The following is an 8,790-nucleotide window of genomic DNA, read 5'->3' on the forward strand; positions in this document are numbered from 1 at the left end:
TGGCTATGCAATTAGTAACGTTCTTGTCACAAACCGTGAGTGACCCACTAAAGAGAATAGAGTAAAAGGGACTCACTGGATGGCCCTGTATCACCTTCTAGAGACTGAAGAAATCTTTTGCAATCATCAGCACTGTGCTAAACTGAGAAGCAGAAAGATGAGAAGGATTTGTTTATATCTTCATGGAACTAAGACCTTGAGGCCAAAGTTATTATTGCCATTGCATACAGAAAGAAATTGAGACCTAGAGCCTGCTGCCTTCCCAAGGATAAATCATTAGGACTTTCATTCTAATATCACTCTTTTGTCTTGGCTCACACAAGGATAACACACTGTATACAAATAGCACTGAGACTATTCCAATAATAAAAAAATGATCATAAGCGACGTAATGTGTGAAGGTTTGCCAGGACCACATCTTTTGTGATGGAATAAATGGTTCCGAGTTGTAGCACAGATGAAAAATCACAAACTGGCTCCTGTGGTAGTGAAATCTATAAGCAACTTGTGAGGCCCCAGACGCTTTGACTGCACCCATAATTAAAACATTTATATTTTGAAGATTCTATCACAGTTTGGTTATGAGGTAAGGATCTGTCATTATAAACTGCTGGCTGTCAAGTATGAGAGAAATACCTAAGACATAACATAGATCTTGGTAGAATCTTTGTTTCTGCCTTCTTGAGTATACTATTTATATAAGTTATAGAATTAATAGTCATAAATAAATCTAGCCAGGACACTTTGGGTTCATTTTCATTTGTGACCACAGTGAGATTTGATATTATAAAACTACACTATTCAATATGAGAGCCATGAGACACATGTGGCTACTACGAATTGAAATGTGTTCTAAGTGTAAAATACACATTGGATTTTGAAATCTTAATGTGAAAACGAGATTGCAAAATACCTCATTTTTATATTGATTACATGTTGAAATATTAATATTCTGGATATATTGGATTAAACACAACATATTATTAAAATTTAATTTCACCTGTATTTACTTTTATAACGTGGTTACTAGAAAATTTAAAATTCCATATGTGGATCACAACTTTCTATTGGAAAGTGCTTTTATAGACTTCTAGCTTTTTAAGAGTCTCCTAACTATGAAAGCTTATTTGGCCACTGAGTCCCCCAGACCACCCAAATTCTCTGCTGTTAGCAACAGCTTCCTTTAGAATCAACAGGCAGATATCAGTATTCAAGCAAAAGAATATTTCTTGACTTTCTAATTTGCCTTTATTATTTTATTTGCTAATATTAGAACAGATCCAAAAGGAAGGCTTCTCATACCTCTCCCCTTGGCTAACTCCTACATGTCCTTCAAGACGCACTCCACATCACTGCCCTTGGAAGCCTGCCCTCCCTCCCTATTCCCTGTGGCCTGGAAACGAGTTAGGTGCCCCTGCTCTGTGCCTCCGTGCCAGACCGCCATCACTGGCTTGTCTCTCTGTCCCATTTTCTGTACATTCATTAAGGTCAGAGATTGTCTACCATTTTTATATTTCTAGTATCTAGCACAGTTTCTGGAAACATTACACAAATATTTATTAAATAATTGCTTAATTGAAGAATGAATAAAAATAGTTCATTAGTTGACACTGTTATTTTAGAATTATTGGAAATAGTAGCTTACATTTGATTGGCACTTCACAAAAATTATGTTAGCTGATCCTCACAGAAGTATATGGGGGAAAATCCTTCCTCATTAGAATCATCACATTTTATTAGCCACAATTCTTCATAATGGCTCCCCTCTCAAGTCAGGAGTGCCCTGATAATGATATTGATAAAATCAGATTGCTGTGTGAAAATTACCAAGTTACAGTTTATTTGTGTATGTATATCATAATCCTACTAAGCTGATGGCAGAGACGATATGAGCCATATGCATAAGATATGCATTGGGGGTTGAGAAGGTGCCTATGGAAAAACCAATCTGTTGTTTTTGGGGTATCATATAATTTATTATCCGAACTCAGCAATTTGAGAGTTAATGGGAGTGCTATAATATTTATTCTGGCACAAAACATAAACTGGTCTACTAAGGACAAATCAGGATATATATGTTCACCCTAGTTATATTACATAAGAACCATTGTGTATGGCACAGATATGGTGAATGGGCTGTCTCCACTTGTTGATGGGAGGGAAGGGACTCTCGCTATGAGTGGAAGACCCGAGAGATGAGACTGGGAGTCCAAGATTCTGACTGTCTCTCCCAATGGCCCAACTACAGCACTGTTTTGAGTGGATGAAACTTTTCAGCAGGCCTTCTCTAGATGGGGCAACCGCATGAGCTCTGAAAACAGAAGTCCTATCACCTGCTCATCAGCTCACAAACCCAGGACACTGCTTGGAAGGAGCTGTCCTGTTAGTTGTGGGGAGATAGCTTCCTTGACAAATGCTCAACGAGCCAGCAATTTCCTTGTGCCTTCTATGCTCCTGGTCAAAGAAGCTGGAAAGAGCGATGAGCTCATGTTAATACCTCATATCTCTTTGTCACTGTTTTCAATTTGTTCCTACCAGCCTTGGAGAAAATCTAAAAGCTATGTTATAAGTGCTTTCAATTAAAACCACCGCATACACGATTACTATCTTCCTTTGAGAGAGAAAGAAATTGAGGCTCAGCAGTTTTTAGAGATCTGCCCAGTGGGAGAATTACAGAGGAGATTTCCAAGACCCAGTCTGGGACACTTCCCACTATAACATACTGCTTCATGGAAACACCCCATGAAGACTGCACTGCCTTAATTTAATTTGCATGTAAGCTTGAGTCTTCCTAAAGAAGCAAAGTATGATGTTCACTCCGTTTCCTGCAGATGTAGCTACCTCTCACCATCTCTTAGGTGGGCTCTCTTTGGGTAAATGTGATGGTGCAACTAGTAACCACAGCAAGTCTAGTGGATGCCCGTGCTGCTTTAGAGCTTGGTGGACACCGACCAGCACAGGGTGATATCTGTGCATCTGAAGTGCCCCATTCAAGATCAACAAATGGCTGAAGACAGATTTTTCAGCCAGAGGAAAGACTTATTACCTTACCATCAGTCTAATGAAAACAGAGGTGAAATACCAACCTGCACTAGATAAACAGCACACCACGCCATCCATCACACTCAGCCACACTGAGCAGAACACCCTAACCGATTTCACCTGACTTTCCTGCTTTACTCAGATGAGTATTCACAGCATCAGAAAGCTGGGACCTTTTCCCACTGGTTTTTGTCAGAATAAAGACCTGGACAGTTTAACAAAGACCTGAAGAAGGACTTTCTCCCAGTTTAAATTCCCTTTTCTCCATAGCCACAGACAGGAAGAGCTTCTGAGGAGCCCACTTCTTACCTGTGTGCTCTACACTGGTGTTGTCTTCCAGGGTGTAGTTTCTATTATTGGGTCTCCTCAGTACTTCCAATAGCAGCTTTCTTCCTCAGGACCAACCAGCTGATAATTAGCATATCCATTCATTCAGTACGAGTGCCTGCCTACTCTAAGAGACACTCTAGGAGCTCACAGTCTAGGAGAAAGGATAGAAATCTTGCAATGTAAAGACATTCTTTTGTTTTTATATATATCTCTCATTTTGCATTAACAATATTATGCGAAGTAGAAAAAGCATTATTAAACTCATTTTCAAGAAGAGGAAGGTATGGGGGTAGGGAGTGGGTGAAATGGGTGAAGGGGGTCAAAAGGTACAAATTTCCAGATATAAAATAAATGAGTCATGGGGATGTAATGTACAGTGTGGTGACTATAGTTAACAATACTGTGTTGTATATTTGAAAGCTGCTGAGAGTAGATCTCAAAAGTTCTTATCATGAGAAAAAAAATATGTGTTGATGAATGTTAACTAGATTTATTGTGGTGATCATTTAACAATATATACATATACCAAATCATTATGATGTACATCTGAAGCTAACATAATGTTATGTCAATTATATCTTAATAAAAAAGAGAAGCTATGACTTAGATACATGGTGTCACCCAAAGTGAGAAGTAGAAGAAAATAAGAACTCTGAATATTTTTTTGAATGTGTAAGTAGACTTGTTTACCAACCTCAGCTGAGTGACTTCCCCCCACTGTATGAGACTTCTTTGATTATGCCATCAGCCTTCCTCTTTTCTTCCAGAAATTTAAAAATCACCTTTCAGGAAAAAAAAAATCCATTACGGCCTTCATTGACTGGGTAATGATGTTGCCATCACAGACCCACAAACAGGGAGTAAACTTCCTAAAGCAGGGACTAAATTTATATCCCCTAGGTTTTGCAAGATGAGTCACGCCTGTGAGTGACAGCTGTGAATGCTTGACTCTGTCTTTGCAATGGTAAATGAAAGACAGCAACATGCATTTTGTTAGCAATGGCCTTTTGAGGAACATGTTCAAAGAGCTCTAGCACATTATAAAATCATGTTGTCTGTTGATCTCTGAAATAAGGATTAATAATAGAAACGAAATTTAATATTAAATATATTCATGGAATGCTTATGGTTTTACAGGCACTAAGCATATGCTATTTTGTTTAATACAGCAATCTCATAATGTTTTAGTAAGCCCAATATATAAATGAAGAAATAGGGGCATAGAGCCTGGCTTAAGATTATACATTAAAGCAGCAAAGCTATGATTTGTACCCAAATCTTTTTAGGATATTCAGAGACGGTCATCCTCTAGTTAACTCATAAGAAACCGACAGGCGAGAATGCTGACTATTCATATGGAGGATATCCCTTTCCAGAGTGCAGAATACCTTTTCTCCTATTCATGGCAATGCCTTCCTGGTACCCCATCATCTGAGAAGCTGTGTCATTATTCAGAAATCTGAAAAGAGAAAGTGAATGGTATTGAAGGATGTTCCATGCAGACCATGGTAAGGACAGATGACACTTCAAGTCACACACACACACACACACACACACACACACACACACACAATATCTCTAACTACTGGAGTGATTCCCCTCCTCACTCCCATCATCTTCTCTCTCTAGTGACAGTTCTAGAGAAATCACCAAATGCTGCTTCTCTGATTATCTATTTTGTGTCCTGGGCACCTCCTCTGAGGGTACATTCTTTCTTTAGGTTGGGCCATGCTGTGTTCCCGGAGTAGGTATGTTTTACAAATCAACTCCTCAGTATGCTAATGAATATTACTTAAAGAAAAAAATAAGCTGGGATTGGTGACGCACTTTAATGGTTAAAAAAGCGTTTAAGAGAAATGCAGATACAAACAAAGTGAAACGTACACTGTGGTTATCAAAGATTGTTCCAGACAGATTCGAAAAACATCTTGCAGTATTTGTGCTCCTAAGGACTCTGGGTTAACCTCCTATTTCCCCTGAAATCACTTTTCCCAAAAGGTAACAAAACATTTTGTCTCCTTCAATAATGTATTCATTTAAGTAGCTTATTGCTCAGAGGTCAACCACTTGCCCTTCCTCCAAGCTTCTAGAGAGACATTTCACTGTCACCCCAAGTACTACCTATCATTTTTTTATTTCCATTGCTTGTAACACTTACACTTAGTAAATGAATAAACTTTTAAGCAGTAAGTTCATTTTACTGGAAGCGTGTCTAACCACATTAGCATCTTACCTACTATGGCTGCTCCATAAAATGTCAAATGATAAGAAGAGCTGGGATTTGGGACTTTCTTTCTGTGGTTGTGAATCTTGGAAGTAATCCAGCTGTCGAGTCAAAGACAAACTTCACCTGTGCTGTTTCAGATCCATCATGTGTATGAAGTGGAAAGATAAGGTTACACACCCAGTGAGGTGCTGAAATATGGGAAATCGAAGCAACTCGAGGGCCACGTTAATTAAAGCAGAGCTCTGCCAAACAGGGCTTATCAACAAGGGACCTGAGACTCCCCAAATGTATGTAGTTCAAGATCAAACCTAGCCAGCTCTTATCCATGGCTGAGAAGCACTTGAAGCTCCGTTTGAAGCACAACCTGAACTCTGCTGGCATCAGCCCAAATGCCTACAATGGACTTTGATCATATAGCTCTAAGTACCATAGGATTTCAGACCAAACTGAAGCTCAAGTGCCTTCATGAACAATGACAAAAGGTGGAGATCAGAGAAAAGCAAAGAAGGCCCAAAACTTCAATCAAGTGCCGACGAGATAACACTGTGCTGAGAAGCAGTCAGTGCCTCACGAACTGTACTTTGAGCCTCAGGTCAGAACAGAGGCATGAATATCCACCTCGCAGATATTGTCTGTTCATTTTTCCCTCTTGTGAAGTTCTTGAGCATCCATAGCTTTGTGCATAGTGATATTTATGTCTCTAGTGACTTTATACTCTCTGTGCCATGTCATGTGCTACGGCAGTCAGAAAATTTTGGTAGGGCCTAGATGCTGGACATACATTATGAAGATTGTCTGTCTTTGTTGTGTGGAGTTGAAACCAAGCCCTAGGCTTGGAAAGCTGTTCTCATGATGAGTTTACCAGTTTCGAAAGATGTGTACATCCAGCCCTTACTTCTTGTGTACTTTTTTCTTAGGAGGCTCCATTCTTAGGGTCGGAACAGCTGGCAGCCAAGTGTTGAGAGAAGAAAAGCTGGTGCGTGGTGTGTGCTGATAAAGCGCAGGGGGAGGGGAGCCTGTCAGGTGTGCTGAGTGACATTCCACACCGTTAGTACGGAGGGGTCTGTGTGACTCACACAAGTTATGAACTCTGGGAAGCTAGTTCCAAAAAGGAACTCCTTCCATTTGCATCCCCTTTCTGGCACGTCTCATACTCCCTGTGCACGGTGTAGCTATGTATTTCATTAATCGAGTGTTACCTGGTGAAGTAGTTACTTGATTTGCTAAATATACCAGTGGTAACCAAAGAATAAGGCTGCTGAAGAACTGAATCAAAACGACAGAACCACAACTATTTTCTATGTGGTTATTATTAGATAATCATGTACTCCCCAGCCTTCTCCTATTAAGGGGGGATTCTGAAACTGATTCTTTGGTAACTGGTTACCCACTTATGTGTTTTCACCTCCACACATGAATCTCCCACAAAGACATGAGTTGGGGTCATGTGCTCATCATGTCACACATTGTCCTTTTATATTTTGTGTAAGACCCCTGGGGATGCTTGATTGTGTTGGTATCCTTTTACTCAACAAACTTATGATAGCTGAGCTTGAATTACTAGTATTAAGTCATTAAAATTATCATTTAAAATAGTTCTTAAAGCAGAAAGGACAAAGCATAGATTCTTTGGGTTTCCCAGTCTAACATGCACATATTAAATAATAACAAACAACAGTCCTACACCCATTTATTTATGTGCATGATTGATACTCTTCCCTCACTGCCTTCCTCATGCTCTGACCTCAGGTCTCACCTCTCCCCCTTGCTGTCTGCGCTCTAGCCCACTGACCTCTGTAGGCTCCTGGGACACACCACTCCACACCTGTGTACCTGCTGTTTCCTCGGTCCACCTGCTCTTCCCCAGGATCTGCACAGCTCATCCCCTTGCTTCTTCCAAGTTTTCATTCAAATGTCACCATCTTAGTAAGGCCCTGCCTGGCCACCCTGTCTAAAGTTCCCCCTGTATCAGACACTGTCTGTCTTCTTTCCAGGCTTTATTTTTCTCCTAAGCATTTATTGCTAGACTATAAATATATACACATATTTTATTTTTAGCTAGTTTTAGTGTTTGTCTCCATAAATAGAATGTAAGGAAAGAGAGTTTTTGCTTGTTTTGCTCCCTGTTGCATTAGGGCCTAACGCACGGTATTTAATAGGAATTTTTGAATGAATGAATGAATGAATGAGTGATTGAGGCCAGGCTCTGTGCTGACTACTCATGATCAAGCCAGTGGTTTCCCATTGCAAGACTTTATAGTCTCACGAGAAAGGCAGATCTAAAGTATGTAATTAAAACAAAATGTGCTACTGCAAGGAGCTGTGAGAGTGAGTGGCAGAGGAGCCTGACCTGGTGTCTGCAGAAGTGATGTTCAAACTGAGCCTTAAGCCAGAGACAAGAGAGAATATGGTGGGTTCCAGGAGGCTGAAACTGGGTGGTGAGAAATGAGAAAGGTCCACAGGTGCAATGAAGCTGGAGCAGGGGGTGTTCTGAAGGTAAGTGATCTACAGATTCAGCGATGGGGAGCCGCATAGGGGTTTTAAGTGGAGAAACAACATGACCCAGAATAGTATTTTAATCAGATTTGAGAGAAGACAAAAAAGCCAAAATGAAGCAGACTTCGGAGGGCATAGACTGTCAAATCTGTCTGTGAGAACTGCTGACTCTGAGCAAACAAAAATAGTAAGCACAGAGGGTACAAATGAAACAATTTCTTGGGATCCTTACAGTTCTAGGAACATACCGAGCTCAGTCCTGCTTCAGCATTTTCACCCACCATGTTCCCCTTACTGGAAACGTTCTCTTCACCCATCCAAAGCTATCCGCCCTTCCCAAACACACCTGCAGCCTACCTCTTCTGGAGAAACTTTCATGCGCTTTGTGTCCTCATTAATCTCTTTCCTTTGATCTCCTAAAGCACTAAGGTACACACCACACCAGTTAGCTCTTAATGGTCTACTTTCTTGAATAATTCAATACCTTATCACCCCAAGTAGGATGTCCTCTCCTTGCAAATAAGGACCCCACATCCCACCCACCCTCTCCCACCTACCTAGAGAAAGGATGAGAACATATTGGAAGACCCTAGTCTTCCAAGATGTACCAATTTATTTAGGTCCAGATTATTGAATACACACTGCTATTCTGCAATCTTCCAATGACTGTTTAAAGAGTCACACTTTATATATGA

General features: G+C 40.3%; 1 long non-coding RNA gene across 6 annotated transcripts in view; it reads right to left on the reverse strand.

Annotated features, from left to right (window-relative positions):
* The window catches only part of LOC107196350, a 31,919-nt gene that overhangs the window by 14,170 nt on the left and 8,959 nt on the right, over positions 1-8,790 (reverse strand). For all 6 annotated transcript variants that reach the window (XR_003042960.1, XR_001517740.2, XR_003042959.1 and 3 more), the window contains 3 exons: positions 4,761-4,831; positions 4,067-4,154; positions 3,352-3,523 (listed from right to left, as the gene is read on the reverse strand). This is a non-coding gene — a long non-coding RNA (uncharacterized LOC107196350). The remainder of the gene's footprint in view (positions 1-3,351; positions 3,524-4,066; positions 4,155-4,760; positions 4,832-8,790) is intronic.

The sequence above is a fragment of the Pteropus alecto genome, unplaced genomic scaffold (genome assembly GCF_000325575.1).
Source record: "Pteropus alecto unplaced genomic scaffold, ASM32557v1 scaffold3, whole genome shotgun sequence".
Taxonomy (NCBI): domain Eukaryota; kingdom Metazoa; phylum Chordata; class Mammalia; order Chiroptera; family Pteropodidae; genus Pteropus; species Pteropus alecto.